This window comes from Echinops telfairi, unplaced genomic scaffold, assembly GCF_000313985.2.
Source record: "Echinops telfairi isolate 266 unplaced genomic scaffold, ASM31398v2 ScPeMD7_4;HRSCAF=17, whole genome shotgun sequence".
NCBI lineage: Eukaryota > Metazoa > Chordata > Mammalia > Afrosoricida > Tenrecidae > Echinops > Echinops telfairi.
This window is the reverse complement of record NW_022103900.1, coordinates 17,147,547-17,170,583: the sequence shown is the minus strand read 5'-3', so window position 1 is coordinate 17,170,583 and position 23,037 is coordinate 17,147,547. Positions and strand designations below refer to the sequence as shown.

The window sequence follows — 23,037 nt, the reverse complement described above, 5'->3', positions numbered from 1 at the left end:
GCTATGAGTCAGAATTGACTTGATGCATGGGAATCTATTCTGCTGTGACCTCATTTTGATATAACTGATAGCATCTTCAAAGACTCTGCTTCCAAACAAAGTTCTTATTCACAGTCACCAAGAGCTATGTCTGCAACATTTTGAGGGAAGGGAAAGGGTTAGTGTGTATGTGTGTGTTACATATTCTGTCCGTTGTAGGAAATGATTGATTCTTGGGAGACAGTACAAGAGGTCTTCAAAAAGTGTGTGGGAAAATTCCATTATCTTTTAATTACATTTTTCATGGACGTTTTGAAGCTCCCATGCTTAGAAATACTTACACTGTGCCAATCAATGGGTGTAAGAAGTTCGGGTGAACCTTCCCTAGTAAACAAACAACAGCAACAAAATTGCCCTCAACTCAATTCCGACTCAGAGCAACCCTATAGGACCGAGTAGAAGTGCCCCATAGAAATAGGCTGTTCTTTTTACAGACGCAGACTGCCACATTTTTGTCCTGTGAAACTGTTTGTGAGTTCAAATTGCCAACCTTTTGGTTAGCCCCCAAGCTGCTTAACCGTGGTGCCACCCTAATAAACAGTCCTCTTTAAAAGGTGAGGACTGATAGTGTTACATTGCAGGAACCAAAAGTGGAAACACTTGCAAAATGTAAAACATGCCTTGTAAATATGTATACAGTTGTTGCATTTGTAATTCTAAGTAGTAGTCATTCTATACAATGTATCTGCTAGTCGTTCAGTGAAAAAAATGTTACAAAGTGTTAACCACTTAAGGAGCAATCTGATGCTTGTAAACTGACTCTTTAAGCTGCTTCTCTTTGAAATTAATCACACTTAGAAAATCAATTAATATTTGAAACCCTGGCAGGAAGCAGTGTCAAAGCAAGAAAGAAGAGAAGGGAGAAGGGATGGAAGATACTGGATGTAAACCAACCGACAGGTTTAATAGGTACCAAAGGCTCTCTCTCGTTCTAGGCTTAACTCTGCCACTAAGCAGGTGTGTTTCTCTTGAGCAAGGGAGCCATTTAACACCTTTGGGCTTTGGTTTCCTCATCTCTAAAATGTGAGAGTCTCTAAAATGAGAGAGCTGGACTAGGGTGATCTCTAGAGTTCATCTAGTACTTACATTTCACATCTCTTAGAATATCAAGCATTCTCATCCAGTTACTTCTTTTTTTCCCCTTCAGCAAGAATGTACTGTTTTCTCAAAAATTTATTACAATTTCCCCTCCGGGATAAGGGGAGAAAATTGAAGTTGTATACCTGACGTTTTCAGCTCCAGGAACTATAAGTTTTGCAGTCAGCCAGCCTTGTGACCCCACATTGGCTGAGTCTAGTTCAGTAGCTCAATATTGTGTGTAGTTTTCAAGGACTGGGAGGCTTTGGAAGTCGATCAACAGGGACTCCCAGTAGCTATAACTCCTACTTCTGTCATCGCTATCTCTGCTTACTTCTAAGTTTGCTTCAGCCCTGCCCTCTTGGACTCATTTGTTAAGATCCAGTCCACTTGAAGTTCATCTCCCAATTGAGACTCATTCTCCAGATGTTGGATAGGAAGAGGAGGGGAGTTTAGGTTAGTGGCTAGAGGGTACTTGTCCTGTCAATATGAGGAAGCCCAGCTTACTCAACAATCAACAGGTTTGATTTTTCCTCAAAGAAGTAGTAATTGAGACAGACTTGTTTCTCTGGAAATATGCTACCTTTCCATAAATATTTTGCATCCAATGGAATTCATTTATTCACATCTCATTATCGTATAAAAGTGCTTTTTGTTCTACTTTAATATATAGCTTACATGTCTGTGTTTAGAAATTGTGGTAGATTCAAACAGGATGATATTTCCTTAGGTTTGTGCTCTTCTGTTAAAAAGAACAAAGAGCCCAGGTGGCATAATGATTAAGGACTCTGCTGCTAAGCGCAAGGTTGGAAGCTTGAAGCTACCAGGGTCCCCGCAGGAGAAAATGTGGAAGTTACTTCTGCGAAGATGACAGCCCTGTAGGGTTACTGGATCAGAATCAACCCAATGACAGTAAATGGTTTGTTTTTTAAATTTTGTTTTGTTTGTTTGTGATAAAAAGAAATTATTGGCAAACATGTCTTCTAGATCCTTCCCATTCACAAAGGGAAAATGAATCCAAATAGAACTTTAAAAAGAGCCCTGAGGTGCTCGCTTCGGCAGCACATATACTAAAATTGGAACGATACAGAGAAAATTAGCATGGCCCCTGCTCAAGGATGACACGCAAATTCGTGAAACGTTCCATATTATAAAAAATAAAAAAAAAGAGCCCTGAAGGCACTGTTCGGTAATCATTGGTTTTCTTACTGCATAGTCAGAGGTTCAAACCCATCAGCCACTCCTTGGGAAAAAGGGGAATTTGGCTGCTCCCATAAAGATTTACATAACCTGGGAAACCCTACATAGGGTCACTGTGAGTAGGAATTAACTTGATGGCAGTGATTTTGGGGTTATTGAACTTTTAATATGTATACACCTATAAAGTAGTTATTCAAAATCATTAAAGTAGACTGTGTCCATTTACTAGTACAGTAAGCATGTTATTTTAAAAAGAGGATGAATTCTCCTGCTAATGTATGCAACATTAAATGAACTCTCAGTGTCATAATCAGAGTAGACACTTGAAAAGGCTTTTCAGTTTCCATACCTTTATGGGGATTGTAAACACTCATGTAAAATGGGAGCCAGTAATAATGACTTTGCAGTGAAGTGGATCACATTTCCTTACACCTGTAGCCTGGATGGAGTGGGAAATAAGGGCCTATCTAGTTAGAGTTGACTTCCTGAATACCATTAGGGGTCAAATCAAGGGTACTGAAGAGAATTGGTGCTTCATTCAGCTATCTTTTGGAGTCCTGCTATGTGTGGGGTTATTGTGTTCTGTTTCAGATATGGCTTATTTAAAGAGATAACTAATTCACTTTAGTTCAATCCAATAAAAACTTACAGCCCCCTGCTGTATATCAGACTCTATCTACTACATCATAGCCCAATACTTCCCTTCAGAAACTCTGTAGTCTGCATAGGGTTCAGTATTGATAGTCTCTGAGAAATCTGTGATTGATTTTTTACAATATAGTTGGGAAAGATGACACAATATGTCTAGGGTCACATTGGCCTAGAATCTAGATGTTTATGTAAAACATCTAGAATTGTTCTATAAGTGTAAGGATGAGCTAAAGGCAAAATCTTGCATTGAAGAGTTTAGTCAATATTCCTTCTTACTTAGGTGTTCCTTACGTACGTTGCTGGTGTCTAGGTTGGCGGCTGTGTCAGCCACTGTAAATGGCTTCATTTAGGAAAGCCTGCTTCCTACCAGTGATAGAATAGTGACTGGAGATCAGGTTTTCATCAGGACTTTAATATATTTTGGATTGTATCTCTAAATGCTTTGTCAAATAACCTATCTGAAATAATTAATCCTGATGAAAATGCATTATTTATGAGGGATCATAATTTATACTTTATTACTTGCCTTTTTAGTAAATTCTTTTCATTTTCATAAAGCAGTACTTGTGGCTTATTGTATTTTGTGCTTTTATTCGTTATACAATTCAAGTGCTTTTGTAAGTCCAAACTTCTTATCTATTATTGATAATTTTCCCTTTTGTTGTTATGAATAAACAGAAGAATGTTTGGAAATCTCTTGTGACATCTGCTAGAATAAATGGGCTCATTGAATTTTACCTTGACTCTGACTGATGCAGTGATGGGAATTTTCCACTTATTATCAATTTGTCAATGACAGAATAAGCAGTAAAGTCAGCTGGGGGGAAAAAGTACTTGTGGGAGAAGCCTTCCCCCCACAACTAATCACGGGTTCAGTAGGTGCAATTATACGGTTACGATCTACATATTTTTAAAAAAGATGTACATATAACCTCCTCCCTGAGGGGATGGACAACAGAAGAGTGGGTGAAGGGAGACATCAGACAGTGTAAGATATGACAAAATAATAATCTATAAATTATCAAGGGTTCATGAGGGAGGCGGGAGCTTGGAGGGAGGGGAAAAAAGGAGGAGCTGATGCCAGGGGCGTAAGTGGAGAGCAAATGTTTAGCGAATGATGAGGGCAGTGAATGTACAAATGTACTTGACAATGGATGGATGTATGGATTGTGATAAGAGTTGTATGAGTCCCTAATAAAATGAGTTAAATAAAAATTTTAAAAGATATATAAAGATTATAGTAAAGTAATGGAGAGATAGGAGAGAGAGAGTAACATAAAGAAGTCAGACACATTTCATGGTAGCATGCTCACCTCAGCTCTTGGTGGTACACGTGGAGGTATGGGACAAACAGGCAGGAGAGAGAGCATCGTGAGGTTTTATATATCTTTGGGGGCATGCAAGCCCTCTGATTACAGATAACAATCTACATTATAGGAAGGGATTGTAGAATAGGCAATACAAGCAATAGGAGGAGGATGACCCAGGGGGTTGTACACGCAATAGTAAAGGGAGGGAATGGAGCAAGATGGGTGGACCCTAGACTCAATATGGTAGCCTCACCTTAGTCATCCTTGAGTGGCCCTGGGCTTGCCTTCGAGCACTTCTTCAAGGGAACAATATCAGAAGGGAGTGGGCCCTACCTGGGTGAGTCAGACTATACAATCTGGTTATTCTAGATACCATTAAGGAGAATAACATGACCTGCTTTCTTTTTTTTAGGTTGTTTACTTATTTATTTTAAATAATTTTATTGGGGGCTCATACAACTCTTATCACAATCCATACAGCCATCCATTGTGACAAGCACATTTGAACATTTGTTGCCCTCAATATTCTCAAAACATTTGCTTTCGAGCCCTTGATATCAGCTCATTTTTCTCCTCTTTCCCCCTATTTACCCTTGATAATTTATAAATTGTTATTTTGTCATATCTTACACTGTCTGATGTCTCCCTTCACCCACTTTTCTGTTGTTCATCCCCAGGGAGGAGGTTATATGTAGATCCTTGTGATCAGTTCCCCTTTTCTACTCCACCTTCCCTCCTCTTTCCCGGTATCACCACTCTCACCACTGGTCCTGAAGGGATCATCTGTCCTCGATTCTCTGTGTTTCCAGTTCCTATCTGTACCAGTGTACATCCTCTGGTCTAGCCGGATTTGCAAAGTAGAACTGGGATCATGATAGTGGGGGGTGGGGGCAGGGGAAGCATTTAAGAACTAGTGGAAAGTGTATGTTTCATCATTGCTACACTGTACCCTGACTGGGTCATCTCCTCTCCACGACCCTTCTGTAAGGTGGTTCTTTGATGCCTGATAACTGATACCTTTGGCACCTCTTGATCACACAGGCTGGTGTGCTTCTTCCATGTGGGCTTTGTTGCTTCTGAGCTAGATGGCCGATTGTATTATCTTCAAGCCTTTAAGACCCTAGATGCTATATCTTTTGATAGTTGGGCACCATCAGCTTTCTTCACTACATTTTCTTTTGCACCCATTTGTCTTCAGCGATCGTGTTGGGAAGTTGAGCATCATGGAATGCCATTTTAATAGAACAACATGTCCTTGCATTGAGGGAATACTTTAGTAGAGGCCCAATGTCCTTCTCTTACCTTAATACTAAATCTATAGATATATGCACGTAAATCTATTTCCCCATCATCATATATAAATATATTTACATATCTGTATTTAGACCTCTATAAATGCCCTTTGCCTCTTAGTTCATTCCTCTATTACCGTTTATTTTCTTCTTGTCCCATTATCTCTAACTTGACCTGTCATTGACCTCCTAGTGTACAGTCATTTACCATGTGTAGCAAGCAGTGTCTTGGGTTTGGCATATATTTGAGGGAGACAACTTGGGAGAAATCTTTCTGTACCTCACAAGTACTGACTAAGGAAACAGAAAACCCACAGGGACTTTAGTAAGCACTTCTGCTTTGTTAGGACCTGTGTTAAGCAGCTCAGCTGTTAAGTGTTTCAGTCAGACTGTGGACAAAGAAGAAACCAGTACTGTATAGGTTTGAAATCTGTAAACAGCATATTGGCAGGCATCAATCTTCCAAAATACTTTTTCAAAGTCATTTGTTCAGAATTCTGTATACAGGTTCCTGTAAGCATCATGAATTAATAAATTCACCATCCTACCATACTACCTAAGTAGTATCATTTCCATAGGGAAATGCTGCTGCTCTTGCCCTGTATGGGGGGTGCTAGGTACTTAAAAGAAATGAAGAAATTTTAATTCCCATCTTGGAATTCCTTCATCTCCTGCTCTTGGACAATCTGCATGATACTCCAAGCAATGGTTTGATCTGACCCCCATTTTTTGTTCATGTTTTGGAAAGACACATTCTGCCTTTAGAGAAAAAATGGCCTTTGTAATACAATTTACTGGCTAATTTCTTATACCAAATTCATTAGTAAAGATGTTAATTAAAATATTTCTAAAGATTGATTCGTGGTCATTTCAACTTTAGTTGTTTGCATTACAAATATGATGAGTGATCTTTCTCAAACTGTTCATATTGCAAACACTGAGCATCAAGACCTGCTTGGGCTTTGGAGTGACCTTGAGCAAACTTTCTGGGTCCTTGCCTTTTGTGAATTATACCTTTGTCTATAAAGGTGAATTGAAGGCAAAAGTAGAAGTAACTTAAAGTGCATAAAACTTTCAAAAGAAAAACATTACTAAAGTACTAAGAGTATAATTAATGCTATAAAGTTATGTGTCAACAGTAATAAAAGAGTTAGTGTAGTCTCTAGCTTGTTATAACCTGATGGATGAAGTAAACCTATGTTTGGTTCTAATAGTGAGTTCAGAATACACATACATTTTGGTGTCCTTTACCCCAAGTATTCACTTTGATAAAATTTGAATTGTAATTTTTAACAATGTTCTTTAAATATATATACACAAAATGTGCACGAGACATCAGTAATTCAACTTTTATTATTGATATGCTGGTGATTTCAATCAAAGTTGCTTTTAAATTTTGAATGTATAGCATTGGTAATTTATAAAAACTTGTCGATAAGTCAATTCTTTTTCTTTTGTTATTGAGTGTTATACAAATATAATGCCCTATAAACTTAGATTAATTTTAGCAAAACTCTATCATTGTTTTGAAGAGGAATTCTTGAAGTTATTTTGTGGTTTGAGCCGTTTTTTTTGTTTGTTTGTTTTTTCCCCCTTCTGTCTTATCTTTGTTTTGTTTTCGACTGCAGGTATATAATGATTTCCAATTACATCATGCTTTTTAAAATGTTGTTAATGTGGGCTCTTCCAGAATTTCACCTACATGTGATGTAAATGATGATGGGTACTACGCTTCAAAAAGAGATTTTTTGTGTGCTGTGCTCTGTAAAGGACAAAATAAGGATAAGCAAGCAATCCAGGGTTATGAAAGAGATATTCTCCTATATGTTTCTTTGAGTCAAATTTTTAGGTACATAGGTTTCTTCGGCTTACTCCCTGGTGGCACTGCAGGGTAAGTGTTGGACTGCTAACCACAAAGACAGTGGTTCAAATCCACCAGCCACTCTCAGGAGAAAGATGAGGCTAAATGCTCCCATAAAGATTTACAGCCTCAGAAATTCAGTGTAGGGTTGCTATGAGTTAAAATGCACTCTTTGGCAGTGGACTTTTGGTGTGTGCAAAAAAATGTTCAAAGCCTTTTCAGTGATTTAAAAGCTGCCTGTGCAGCAAGTGAGGGTGATTGTGATGAAGACTTTGTTGCAAGTAGGGGTTGTTTGACAAATCCTTATGAATAGTGGTTAAAGTACTTGGCTGCTAACCATAAAGTCTGCAATTCAAACCCATCAGTCATTCCTCAGGAGAAATATGTGTCAGCCTGCTTCTGTAAAGATTTACAGACTTGGAAACATTATGGGCCAGTTTTACCCTATCCAGCAGGGTCATTATGAGTCAAAATCAACTCAGTGTCAGTGGGTTCAGGGAGGGGTTGGCTCAGTTCTAATGCAGCAGTTCTCAAGCTGACCCCCTTTGAGGGTCACTGACCCTTTCACAGGGGTCCCCCAATTCATAACAGTAGCAAAATTACAGTTATGAAGTAGCAACAAAAATAATGTTATGGTTGGGGGGTCACCACAACATGAGGAACTGTATGAAAGGGTCGCGGCGTTGGGAAGGTTGAGAATCACTGTTCTAACATGCAGGCAGATGTCTGTAACATTAAAATGCAACTTGTTGCTAAGTCTGACATTTGTAACCTGGGAACAGCCTGTAAACTGATGAAGGGCGCTAGTTGTCAGGTTTCAGCCAACAGGCATGCATGCATGATATGGTAGGATGAGATGCTTCTTTCTTCCCTGGAAGAATATCTCGCCCCCCAGCCCCCTTGTAGGATTATCATTGCCAGAGAAAAATGTTGAAATTGTGTCTGATTGATAATTTATATTTTTGATTAAGTTTGATAATTTATGTTTTTGTTTTCTATCAATGAGCTTTCTACCTTGAATATCAAATATTTTTATTTTCCTAGTTAAAAGAACCATCAGATCACTTAACTAGGCTTATGCTTTGTTCTGTATGGCTTATGTCATTCTAGTATTGTAGTCATCACTAGTTTTAACATCCACAGTCTTCTGAAAAGATAGATAAAAAAACAAATGTGGATTCTGTGATTAATTCTTAAGTAGAGTTATATAATAACATTCTTCTATACTATGCATGAAAGATTTTTTCTTTTCTTTTTGGATGATATAATTCCCTTGAAGCCCTTTAATTCCATAGTTTCATGATTTTCCAAACAAGTTGTGTATTTTTCATTAGAATTTTTTGTAGGGACCTCACATTTTCTTCTTTACCTGATGAGCCCCATCCTTTTCTTTGTCAAGGTCTGACTCCTTAGTGTTTGCCCTCCCAAACAGCTCTCTCCACCCGAAGTGGATTTAAATTTCCTTTCTGCCTCATTGCTCCGCACCTCAACTCTGCTGTATCACTTTGTGTTAGAGGTTTTATGTCTGCTTCATGGTTACACATTAAGCCTTCCCAGGTTCGAACTGTGCAGTGGTCATCATTGTAATTCTGTCCCCTAATAATGTGCCAGACATGTAGTGAGGGCCAGCTGCTTGCTTTGTGAGTGAATGAATGATTAATACGTTGTTTACAAGCTTGTCTCTCCTCTAACCTGCAGTGGCTCTCTATTATTTCCACCAAAGGGTCTTATTCAAACTCCTTTGCCTACCTACTAGTTAAAGTCCCCTCATAATCCCAATTATTCTTCCTTCCTGAGCCTTCCACAAAGTAAAACTCATGTCTATCCAGTGTGCCCTGCCTTCCCTCATGATTTTTTTCAAATATTTTCAGTCCTCCACAGCCTCATTTAAAATCCTTCCTCTGTAATATGGCCTTGGCGGACCTCCCTGGCCATCAGAGTTCTCTCCCTTTCCAAATGTCTTTGTTTATAGACTTTTAAAGATAAATCAACTCCACATGGTCATTCATAGTCTCATATGAGACTTAACTTCTCCTGGTTAACTTTTGTGTATTTCATTTTAAGTAAATTATAGCTTCTTGAGGGAAAGGTTCTTACTTTCTATATTTTCAGTCCCAATGGACATGTTTCATGTAGATGTCACTTAGGAAGTAGAGGATGTGTCTGTGGTGATGTTGGAGAACAAGGTAAACTTAATTCAGGCATTGTTGTTCTAAAGGTTGTTTGCTTGACACCTATTATGTGCCAGGCTTTGGCGTACATCATTGAGGTTTTTCAGAGGGTTCATTTGCCAAATTAGCCAGATGAAAATTATGCCAATCAGGTTTTGAAGACTTCAGCTACTAAACAAACTGTATTAAGTGGATTTTCATTCTCTTAAATTGTTAGCTTTTATTATATAATAACTCCACATCTCCCGTACTGTCAATAAAGACAAGTGAAAACTGTGGCTAAAAAACCAAACTACATTTTATCTCCTGCAGTGTTTTGTTTTTGCAATGAAGAGATTATATTTCTAAAGCTATAGAGCTGTGCTGTATTCTGTGGGAGCTACTAACCACAAACTATTTCAATATTTAAATGAATAATTTAGTTCCTTATTCTTGTCACATTTTAAGTTCTGAATAGCTATGTATGATTAATGGCTATTGGATTAGACTGGTGTAGAACATTTTCATTGATGCAGAAAGTTCTGTTGGACAGTACTGATATAGACAGTAGTTGTGATCGGTTATAAACATTAAAATTGTGGATGCTTGTAAAACAGTGAAGAAAAGCAACATATCTTTACATTTCCCAAAGAATTTATTCATGTTGATCTAGCCAACAGCTCCCAAAAGTACTTTCATTTTACCAACAAGATAATTATAAGGAAAGCACAGGTAGGGATGAGAAGAATACTAAAATATGCTAAAAATTTTAGTTTGGGGTTCAGTCCTTCATATGGAAATAAAATAATCGTTGTGTAGCTGATTAGGGCATCTTATAAAGCATTTGGTGTGTGATAGTTTAGGTAAGTTTTTGCCATCACTTGAACTCTTGTCAAGATTCTAAAGCTTTCTGTTGGGATTTTGAAAATTTGGCTGGATTTCAGTGAGTTCTGGTCAACAGCCATTTATTTCTGAAGCCACTGCTAGGTAAGGGGAGGGATACATGAGTGAGCATTCCCCTGTGTAGCGGCCTCTGCTGAAGGCACAACTCTCCAAGTATCATGGAATGCAGAAAGGGCTGGTCTGTCATGGTCCGCAACGGAGCAACCCTGACTCTGCCAGAGATTTTGACCTAGTCTCTCGAAGTAGGCAGTCCTGAGGCTTAGTGCATACAAGCTGGGCTGCTAAGCACAAGCTAAGTGGTTTGAAACCACCAGCTGCTCCATGGGAGAAAGGTCAGGCTTTCTACTCTTTTTTTTTGTTTTCTTTCTCGACATCAATGTTTACTTGTGCTTTATTGATTCTTTTTTTTAAATCGTTTTATTAGGGGCTCATACAACTGTTATCACAATCCATACATACATCAATTGTGTAAAGCACATTTGTACATTCATTTCCCTCATCTTTCTCAAAACATTTGCTCTCCACTTAAGCCCCTGGCATCATGTCCTCATTTTTTAAAGCAGCGGTTCTCAACCTGTAGGTCACAACCCCTTTAGGAGTCGAACGACCCTTTTACAGGGATCGCCCAATTCAGAACAGTAGCAAAATTACAGTGATGAAGTAGAAATGAAAATAATTGTACGGTTGGGGTGGTCACCACAACATGAGGAACGTTGAGAGCCACCGCTTCAAAGGCCAGTTCAGCGCTGTGCTTTAGGGTCACCGTGAGTCAGAATCAACCCTTTTGCAGTGAATTTGGTTTTTGGTCTGTTCTGAGTTGCTCTACAAGCTGGAACTTGCAGGGCAGCAAACAAAAGGCAGGGTCAGTGCCCTCTAGAAGCCTGTGTAAAACCTTCTCCAACATCTCCTTCCAGATGTTGGAAGGAAACTTGTTTTTGTTCCTAATCTTTGACTTGTAGACTAGCTTTGGAAATTAAATGGAAAAACTACTGGATATACATAGGAATATTGGTGTGCAGAGTGGCCTAATCCACACAAGAAACCTAACTTATTTAATATGTGGAATATCACTTTTTTAACTATAGGTCCTCCTCCCTCTTTCTTTAATGAGGCCCCTATAAGATACACATCTTCTGATTTTAAAGTTTCTCTTCATTCATACTGACTCTCAGTGCAAAAAAAAAATTACCAGGAAACAATTTGAATTGTTTGATTATGATATGACACCTTTTGCTTTTAATATTCAATATGTAACAGTCTATGCTATAGCCTATGATCTATTCCATTGCTTTAAAAACTAATTGCGTGGCCTTCCTTATATGCGAAGTATAGGTTGAAACAAGTAGGGAGGTACCTTTCTCTGGATCAATATCATTGTGGTGACGTTAGATCTGATAGGATCCATCTGAGAAAATTATCTATCCAGGCAGTTCCAAGTAGACCTGCCCCGCCCCACAGGGTTTCCAGGCTTAGAGGTTGGCAGCCATGGCCAGTTCCTTCCCCAAGGGCTGGTGGGTGTGCATAGCCAACCCCACTCAGTTGGTTAGCAACGAAGGGAGTGCTTAACTATTGTGCCAGCTGGGCTCCCTAATCTGAAGATACTATCACTTAAATTTTTCATTGTGCTGTATATTTTGATTCATAGAAAATTTTGCTTTTGTACTGAGCTTCTTAAAGGTTTTTTGGATCCAAGAACTAAGTAAGAGTGCATTTTCACTCTACCTTTCAGGAACTATTTGATAAGACATAATTTTTGTGTTACTATCTTTAGAACGAGACTGGATAATTTAAGCATGTTTAATTTTTCAATAACCAAAAGTGTTTAAATGCCTCTGTTAAGTTTAATGTGGTATCTGAAATGGAATTACTTCTCAATGACTAGTGCTCTGTGCTTTGAAATAATGCTCAGTTCAACAAATGGCAGTTAATAGAGAGACATTACCCCGATTTTATCACTGTGACTAAGATAGGAGAAATACTAAAACAGGCATCCATTGATACTTGGGTTGAATGCTGTCGCTTCTGCCAACTCAGCTCGAAGGGAAGACTCTTCCTTTCAGGCTGTCTGCTCTTGTCTGTGTGATGAGCTTTTGGTACTGCATAACATGATCCAGCATGTCGCACTTGACAGTGAGCAAAATGTTAGGCATTTCAGTGTGAGTAGCTCTTGGGATCCAGAAAATACAAGCAGACAATTGAATTGTTCTTAACTGTAGAAATTAAATCTGATACTAAATTTAATCCAGGAATCTATTTATGGAGGGTTTTTCCTCCCCCCCCAAAAAATTAAAATCTGCATGTCTAAGCATCTATGTTGATATAACTTACAGAAAAAATTCATGCTGACCAATTTAACCCATCCTGCATACGCCCTGGATTCCATTAAACTTATTGAGCCTCACCTGATTCTCTAAAAATCTGTACCATCCATTTGTCTATAACTTTCAATAAATTTTCATCAGCAATTCTATGAATTGGAATCAGGTAGCAACTAACAAAAATAGGAGGTAGCCAGACATAAAAGGCTAAATATTATGTGAGACCACTGTTAAAAGGAAAAACAGCCACAACAAAATCAAGAAGACAAAGACTTTAATACTAAAGGGAGAAGACTTTGAAGATTGCCAACGTGGTGAGTGTGCAGAGGGAAGATAAAGCAATAGCTAGCAGTAGGGGTCAGTAAGCTAGCAAACTGACTCTTGAGCCATATAAAATCCTTTCGGTAGGTACATGTGGCTCTGAAGTACAATTGAAAAATGTTAAAGGATATTATTCAGATAATGGTGTTTTCATTTGTTTGTAAAACTATGCTATGGCTTTTGAGTAATTTATAAATTATTGTGAGGGACAAATGGGCTCTTCCATCTCAAAAGTTTGGTGACCCCTGGGCTAGACCATTGGTGGGTGTTTGCTTAGGTGAAATGGAAGATAGTCTACAAGAGAGAGAAGAGAAATCTAGGAGCAGGTGAAGAGTAAACTTGATTTAAACTTGATTAGTAGTTTAAATTCTTGAACACCAAGGTAATGATTTGAAATGGAAACTGCCACCTAAGTTACAATGAAAGAAAAAAAAATAGGAGAGTAAATAATTTGATAATTTTGAGACTAAATTTAGATTTGACATTTTGATCATGATTCTTCTACTCAACTTTTTGTGATTTAGGCAAGTTACTTAAATTATTTGTGTCTGTTTATTTACTTTCAGTATGAACATTGGTGATTAGCAAAAGTTAGTTGCAGAAGCATACTGACCATACAGCTATGATGTGCAAGCTTCAGAACTCTCGACCGTGTGACTGTAGTGGTGTGCTCATTAAAATTGCCAAAGTAGGAGATTTCTAATGGCAGCTGGTTTAGATCACTGTATTTTCCCATACCACCTTTCCCTTCCCAGCTTGTCTTCCCCTCCCCCATCTTTAGTTCAAGGCAGATTGTATTACAGTGGTAATACTGTAGATATGTTAGTTTAGTTTATGCAAAATTGAGTTGTGGATACTTTCGCTTTGAATGAATTTTTTAAAAAATGTAAATCGGAGTTATTTCTGTGTGTAGCTAAATCTTTGTGTAGGGTGGCCTTCAAGGAATATTTCTACAGCCCACTGTGTGGACTTGCCTGGCACTGTGACATTGAGTGAAGGATTGGAGGTTGCATGCACATGAGTACAGTGTCCCCATTGGAGGTCTGTGGGTCGTGGTGGGGGAAACAAGGTATGATGTATGGAGCAAGAAGCCAGTCTGTAAAATTCTGTCATTAGTTAAGGTATTAGCAGCAGAGGTTTCAAATATCATAGATGCTTGGTCTAAATGGAAGTTCTCGTGTTGGGAATAAACTTGTAAAGGATTATTTTTAGTGCTTCTGCATGACATAGTAGAAATCACTTGACACAGAAAGTAAATCATAACAAATACTTAGATGGCCTTGGCAGTAGTAATTGGGAGGAAGAGATACAGGGCTGGGGCATTGGGGGATGGGGATGGGGGGGGTGGCTTCACAAAGTTTGTGGGAAAATTCGATTACCTTTTTGCTCCATATTTTTTCCATGAACTTTTTGAAGCCTGCTTATATATATTTTAGTAGAATTAATAACACGGAGCTGACCTTTTCTAATTAAAAACAATTCACCCAGCAGAAGAGTGGGTGCACAGTAAGGGTTTGTAGACGGGGTGGTTTGTATCTGAATGTGAGCCAGGGCATTTATGTGTTCACACTGCACTGAGTGTGAAGGACACACAGCAGCCTTTTGTGGCACCCCTGCCCGTGTTGCCCTGCCACTCAGACATCAGGAGGTTCTCTTCCATCCCGATAGCTTCCTGTCACAGACCCCTGTGAGATTTAGCTTGTAGGCAGTCTCTGGTTTTTAGAAGGCTTTTTTCCCTCCCAACTAGTGGGGTAGTAGTTTCCCAAGGTCAGCTGCTCTGGGAGAAAGACTTTCCACTCCAGTATGGAGTTAAAGGCTCAGAAACCCTCGCCGGCAGTCCTGCCCTGTCGTATAGGGTCACTGTGAGTCAGAAATTGAGCTTTGTTAGAGTCTTGGGGGCAGGGTAGCAGTGCCCGCGTGCACTGCAACAGAAACCCAGTTTCTTCACTGGCAGCTGGTAACACTTTCAGGTGTGTTGCCCGTATCCCACTCCCAAAGCCCTCAGGGTGGCTTGTTCGATTTGCTCACAGTACCGGTCTTCTCATTAAGGCACCCTTGCACTGGATTCCTGCCCTGCCTTTTTGTCTCCTCTACCTTGCAAAAAAATGACTGGGACTCCTATCCCCAAGGTCTGCTTCTGGGGCAACCCATTCCAGCACAGCTACCATTCAGATAAATTGTTAGATGGTTCAGCAGTCCACACAAGCCAGGGCACTTGAAGATACTTATTGGTGGTCAGAGAGGGGAACAGGAATTCCCACTTACACTGGACTCTCAAGTAATTCTTTGGCCCTGTCCCTTCCCCACCTCAGCAAATTAGGGTCCAATGCAGTAAGAGGAAAGTGAATGTCTTATTTTAACTTAAAGCAGTTACCGGTATTTCCCTCTCAGGGGAATTCAGAATCTTTTAAGCATCACCAGGGAATGATCTGGACTTTGCAGACAACACTTGTGATGATCTCTCAGGTGTTGGCTATCATGATCCACATAGACGAGGAGCCCTGGTGGCATAGTGTTACGAGCTTGGCTGCAATCCGCAAAGTCTGCGGTTACAAACCACCAGCTGCTCTGAGGGAGAAAGATGGGGCTTTCTACTTTGATAAACAGTTACAGCCTCAAATACTCACAGGGGCAGTTCTACCATGTCCTGTAGGTCGCTATGAGTTGGCATTGAATATATGGCTGTGAGTTTTATCCATATATACAGTAAAAACTTCTGGGAAGTCGGATTTCATCTTCTCCTTGCCCTTTTGAGGAACGTGTCCTCTATAGCATTTTAGTTGAAATAAAATCATGTTCGTAACAGGTTAGAGATATGCTATTTTAAATTCAGGAAATCTTGCCTTTTTTCTGATCATAAAAGTAAGTTATGCTCTTACAGAAAAATTTTGAATGCAGAGAAGTCCCTAAGAAGGGGGAAGATCTGTCTGTAATATACTGCACTGAGAGGTGACCACTGTTAGCATTTTACGGCCTTTACTCCTAGGAGGCATTCATTTCTTCTGAGTGTATCCATGTATTTTTTTAAAATGGGGATCGATAGCCATCATTTTCTCATCTCATTAAATAGTATCCTAGAACATAGTCTTTAATGTTTACATAGATTGATCTTATTTGGGTCTTGTGGGGTTTATTTCATGTGCTATTGGATAATTAGGCCCCCCCCACCACCCCCAGTTTTACAAATAATGAATTTTTTCCAGCTCCTGAGTACATGAAAATGAAGCCACAGATACTGTGACCAGAGTTATCTGAGGGCCACCCTTGCTGATGAGTTTCATGGGTACAGAAACAGATTTCTAGACCTAGGGAGTGGTTAGAGATCCCCACAGGCAGTGCCCGCTTTTTACAAGGGAAGAACCCGAAGTCTGCAGAGGCAGTCACTCGGGTGCTTTGCCTGTCTCAGGAGGCACTTTCCTTAGTGTCATGTTCATTTGTGTCTGCCTCCTGATCTTTAATGGGGACAGTCTTTGCCCCTCGCATTTCTCCTGAGTGCTTCCCTTGATACATGCCATATTGCTCTCGCAGCCTTAATCTCTGCTTTGCTTCATAAGATTCAAAACTTTCAGTTTGCTGTTCCTGTGGTCACCTTGCCTTTGACTGTTCAGGAGTCTTCTGCGGAGACTTGATTTCAAGTTGAGTGGCAGGAAGCAATGGCACATCAGTAGCATCTTTGGGATGTGGGTTATAGGTAATTATTTCTGTCATCCTAAATCCAAGGCAGGTCTAAGCCATAAAGTTGAAGAGATTGGGATCTAAGTCTTAGTCTGAAGCCTAAACTGGGTATTGTATTAATGTCCCAGAGTTATTACCCACATTGCAAAAGCTATGATCTTATGGAAAGTTAACATCTCTGTCACTCCATGGATTAATTTTTGTATTTGGTCTTAAAGTTTTTTATTTTATGAGTTAATTTTGAGTCTATGCAGTTTGTATAGAATGTGCCATTTTATTTTCAAGTTTTAGAAAGACTGAAAACACACACACAGTGTTCTGGAATCCAGATGAAGACATTTGACATTCAAATGTCTTTGAAAAAGTGGTGGCAGCCAGTCACTTTTGCATATTAAAAACGTACCTTTTTCTTAACAGTAAATACAAGATACACAATTACTCTGAAGGATGAAAAGGAAACCACCCATATGTGCATTGTAATATAAATCAAATAATTGATCCCTAAATCATTTTCAGTGCCATTAAAACATTCATATGTCCCTCTTTGATCCTTGGGCTTAATCTCTTGATGAAATGGCCTCACCCAAGTAATGCTTTCAGCTCCAGGTTAAATAGGTGGCTTAGCACTTGAAGCATTGATTTAATGATGCATTGTAATGAATCTAAATAGGGAAAACAACAAAACGAAACCCATTATTGAACTAAATCTTAGCCTTAGAAATTGTATAGGAGAAATTGATGTGGCCAAGAGTGATGTTGAGGAAGTTCAAATCAAGATTTTCAGGAATCTGATGCCTCAAGCATCATATTTTATTGTCACTTTATTTAAATCTCTGAATTACGCTTGAGGTGGGGAAGGTAAATCTGCACGATCCAGCTAACCAAATGAAATCTCTTAAATAACATAGTGGCGTCCTTTGGGGCTGTCGGTGATGATGTGTTCGGTTGCTAACTGGAAGATGGCAGATCCACCCAGATATGCCTTGGAAGAAAACCTTGGAGATCTGCTTCTAGCATGTTACAGCCAGGAAAATCCCATAGAACCCAGATCTACTTTGCAAAACATGGGATTGCCAGGCATTGGGATCTGCTTGATGGCAGGGTTTTTTGTTGGTTGAAGTGATACAGTTAAACCTTGCTGTACTATTGCTGGGTGCCATCAAGTTGATTCTGACTGACCCTCTTAGGGTTCTGTAATGTGGTAGTTACACAATTTCATGTCAACTTGATAAAGGAATGAAGGGGTGGAGTCTATCCTGTCAATCAGGTCACAGCCTGATTGATCCCTCCTTGTGGGCATAGCCTTCTTATGAGGATTCTGGGAACTTCTCTCTTGATTCTGCCATCAGAAGAAGCAGGTCTAGGTCTCTTTCTCTACTTCATCTTCTTGTTGACAAGCCACATGGAGCTGCAAGATACGTCCACTGCCATTGGATCACAGGACTTTCCAGTCATCAGCCTGTGATCTTCCTGCATTTGACTTCATTGCATGTGCTGCGTGAGTCTGAAGAGGAATTCATTCAAAACTTAAGGACTTGGTCTGTTTTATTGATGCACAACTACTTGATATAAAGTTCTCTCTTATACACACTAATGTCTCTGCATTTTTTTTCTCTAGTCAACCTTGCCTAACGTACGTACGCTATACTTTTTGTGAGAACAGGTCTCCAGGTCTTTCCTCCTAGTGTCAACAGCTGACCTTTCATCAAGCAGCTGACCCCTTTACCATCACCCTGTCAAGGCTCTTTGTGGGGTGCCGAAAGGTCAGTGTTAGGAAGTATGGGGTCAGATCTCTGCACGGATAATGAGATCAGCCCCACCAAACCTGCAAGCACGTGAGCCAGCCACAGGCCCCAGTTTCTCAAGACCTTGTAATTCTCCCCCCACCTCCCAAACTTTTTTAAACCTCCTAGTATAAATTTGTTATCTCTGAGTTCACATTATTCAAGTTTGGTACGTTATCAAAACTTTTACGATACTTTGTTCATTAGTAAAGTTTTTTAAGCCAAAAATCAAACCCACTGTCATTAAGTTCATTCAAACTGATATTGACCTTATGAGAAAGGACAGCCCCTTTGGGTTTCTGAAGAGCAGGAAACCCTAGCTTTCACCCATGGAGCTCTGCTGGGTTCACACTGCTGACCTGGCAGTTAGCAGTCCAAGGACGACCGACTGTGCCACCAAGACTGCTTGGTTCAAACCCACCAAACACTTTTCAGGAGCAACATGAGACCACGCTATAAAAATTTATAGTCTCAAAAACCCTACATTGAGTTGCTATGAGTTGGAACCCAGAATTTAGTGTACCTCGAGCCAATGCCCTAAATTTGGACTTCTAGCCTCCTAAAACTGTGAGAAATTAATTTTGGGTTGTGATAGTCACCCACCTGTGGTATTTTTACTATAGCAGCACTAAGACTAAGACAATAAGTCAAACACAAATGGGTGCTAAATGTGTTTTATAAATTCTGAATGTATAATCTGCCCTCCAGTTTGTGTCCAATGAGAGGAAGAAAACTCTGTTGGCAGCAGCAAATGGACCTAGCTGTTGCAAGGAGCTGTAAGTTTAGTATGATTGCATAGCCAAGCATTCTGGGCAAGGTAGCATGTTTCTCATCAGCTAATCTAGGACTTAAATAATAACAATACAGAACATGTGCATGCAGAAAATGATGTAGGACAATCAGGTTTGAGGTGTGCTTTTTTACAAATGAAGAATTGGGAGGAACCAGGCCAAAGTGAATACACTACTGTAGCAGAAGTATTATCAGCTCTCCTACCGTTGAATACTAATTGTGGCCTGATTTTTCTGATAGCTCAACAGCACAGGACTAAGCCTGTGAAAAGACTGGGGAGTCAGTTTTAAGGCATGGTGAGGCTCAATTTTTAGTAACAATTTCCTTACTTAAGAATGGCTGTCGCCTCATGCCATCTAAACTGTAGGTCCTGGCTTCTGAAGTGTGCAGATAAACAACTTGATCCCTGTAATAATGGACAAAGAGTCACAGCCTACTTCTTGTGCTTGCCCAAATAAGCAAAGGACAAAGTCTATTCCCTCTGCTCCGGTGTTCTACAGAGAATTTTCTGGTCCAAGCTCAAGACATTTCCAATGCTTTAAAATAGTCTGGCAAAGGTTAGAGATGTTAAATTTTCAGTTTTATTTTTGAAAGGGTGTGGTTTGAAATTTAATGTTAACCTCATGTCAGCTACAAAAATGTTAAATGGATGGGAAGTTTTAGCATAATCCCAGATGATAAAGATATAATCATTATTAAGATCATCTTGAGGTTTTATTTATTTGCTTATTTGGAAAGACCTCAGGAAGCCGAGTTATGTCCCTCAGCAGTAATTCCACTAGGTTGTGGGTTTTGTTGTCCCACAAGCAGGTGACACACTAGGTTTTAACTTTCAAAGTTTAGTAAACACTTGGGACTATGTGGCAATTTATATGGTCTTTAAATTCCTTGTGCTAAAATCTATTAACACATCTTAGAAGTGTGGTGCTAAGTGCTGGACTAATCAAGAATAATAACAGAAGCATCCAGCAGGCAGGTGTCATCTGCTATAGCCATTGCTCTCCCTTCCTATAGCTATTTCATTATATAGCTTTCTACATATTTTGAGTGAACCACCCAAGTTATTAGTGGTAGTTAAATGTTAATTTGGCCAACCACAAACAAAATATGAATGATTAGCATAATATTTTCTTAGTTGTTTGAAACACTGCTCAACCATTTGGGATTAACGATACTAAAATTTTTGTTGTTTAGCTTAGGGCTTTTGTGGAATATTTTAATCATGAGGAAGTACAAAGACTACCATGAAACTATTACCTCAATTTAAAGAATCTTATTTTGCTGAATTGCTGAAGGTTTCTGAAGTTCACGTTCACGTTGATCTCTTTCACGGCATTTTCGTTTTTATTATGTATGTATATTTCTATAAAGATGGCTTTTTTTAATGCTGAAAATCTTTGCCCTGCCTCTGATTTTCTGCCTCTTTCCCCTCAGTATTGGAGCCTGTGAATCCCACCCACAAATCCCAGCGATGGGAGCTGGGAGCGGCGTCTTCCCATTCCTTTTGTAGGCTGGGCTGCCAAGCCCACATTCTCCAGGAGGTTTCTGTGGTTTTTCTCTGCTCCATTAGTAGGAGTTACTAAAGCAGTATGTTCTCCCAGTCTTTTAAGCTCTTCCAATAATTTAAACGGCACATTTAGTCAACTCTTAAATTCAGCATAGTTTTCCTTTTTTCCCCTTGATATAGTTATATTTAAATTTCCATAGATAGTTTGTTTTTAAGGGCAACCATACTTAAAGGGGTTAGAAAGAAGGAAAAACGACTCATACTCTTTTAGTTTACCGGGGGTTTTCATTGTATTCCGTATCATTGGTGGCAGCCTACTCACAGATAATATACATTACTGATTTATTCTTTTATTTCTGGCTTAAAATTTTTTATTTCGCTGAAAATAATTGTGAATCTAGACAAGTAGCCTCCATTCCTTTTCCAAGTTATGAAATGGAAAAGTATTTCTAAATCTATTTAGCATTTTTTAAATAGATATACGCAAATGTGGACCTGTCCCTGCTCTGACTTGCCATATTCTTTCTTGCTCTCTCTCTCTAACTTCAAGGAGGGAAACTTTGGCCCATTTCTCATGTTTTCTTGGCTCAATGGCCACAGTTTGCCTATAACGTGATCCTATTCGACTTCTCCCTGGTTTCCACATTAGGGCTGCCCATGTGGCTTAAACGTTGTCTCTCTAGCCCCTCTTTTTGTCATTGGAGGAGAATGTCAAGAAGGGAGACCTATGTCTTCTCAAACTTTGATTTAGAACTGCTACCGCTTACCAGGGCGAGGCAAGTTACAGGCCTAGCTCATGCATCTAGGACAGCCAGCCAACTGTCTTTTTCTTTGAAGAAGTCACTGCTAGCCTAGAGTTGTATTTTTTAAACTGATTTCTGTGTAACACTTTCTGGTTTCTTAATTTTAAGTAACTAACAACTTTTAAAATGGTCCTCTTAAGTAGAATCTTTTTTTATAAACATAATCTTTCATTAAAATGGTCTAAAAATCTTTCATTAAAATGGTCAGTATTTCTTCAAGAAGAAGAAACAGAACAAAACAAAATGAGAAAGTCTCAAATATTCAAAGGGAAATTATGTATATAGGGAATTAAAGTTTTCAAGTCAAAAAACTTGAGATAAGTGCTTGTTGTAATGCTTATTAAAATTGAGATAATTCACATACCATACAGATCAGCCTTTTAAAGGAACACAATTCACCTGTAAGTTGGTTTTTAGTACATTTATACAGTTCTGAAATACCACGACTATCTAATTCAGCAAAATCTTCATAATCCTGAAACAACACTCTGCACTCATTAGTAGTCAGCATTCCCCGGCCTGAAGATTTGCCTCTTCGGGATACTGCACATAATTGGAATTATGCAGTATGTCAATTTTGGTGTTTGGGCTTTTTTTTTTTTTTTACTTTGTGTAATGTAGCAAGATCAGTTTGAGAAGGCCTCTAAAAGTTTATGGAAAATTTTTGTCATTGTTTTTTTTTTGGAACCCCTACTCCCGCTATGCCATTCCTTTTTATGGTTGAATAATATTATATGGCTCTACAACATTTTATTTATCCATTCATTTTTTGATGGACACTTGGCTTCCAATTTTTCCTCTACTGTGAATAGTACTATTGTCCAACCTCTGTGTCCACGTTATATTGTGAGATATATTTTCAGTTCTCTAGGGTATAAATGGAGCCCTGATCGCATCGTGGTTACACATGGGCTGCTAACTGTGAGCTTAGCAGTTCAAAACCACCAGCTGCGTTGTGGGAGAAACATGAGGCTTTCTACTCGTGAAGAGTTAGCGTCTCTGAAACCCACAGGGGCAGTTCTGGCCTGTCCTATAAAGCCACTGTAAGCTGGAACCAATGGCAGTGAGTTTGTTTTTCTGCTTTCAATCATTAGCAACATTGAGCTTATTTTTATGTGCTTGTCATTTTTTATCTTCTTTAGAGCAATGTCTACTCAAATGCTTGTCCATTTTTTAATTGGGTTATGACTCTTGTGTTGGATCTTAAAACATTATTCTTTTTTTCTTTTTCTTAAATCATTTTATTGGGGGCTCGTACAATTCTTATCACAATCCATACATACATCCAACGTGTCAAGCACATTTGTACATTTGTTGCCATCATCATTCTCAAAACATCTGCTCTCTACTTGAG

At 39.1% G+C, this 23,037-nt stretch overlaps 1 protein-coding gene and 1 non-coding gene across 2 annotated transcripts in view; both read left to right on the top strand.

Annotated features, from left to right (window-relative positions):
* PKP4 (plakophilin 4) overlaps nt 1-23,037 on the top strand; it is a 266,647-nt gene that overhangs the window by 5,833 nt on the left and 237,777 nt on the right. The window lies entirely within an intron of this gene.
* LOC115873060 lies at nt 2,163-2,269 on the top strand. The gene has a single exon (XR_004048207.1). It is a non-coding gene; the product is annotated as a U6 spliceosomal RNA (small nuclear RNA).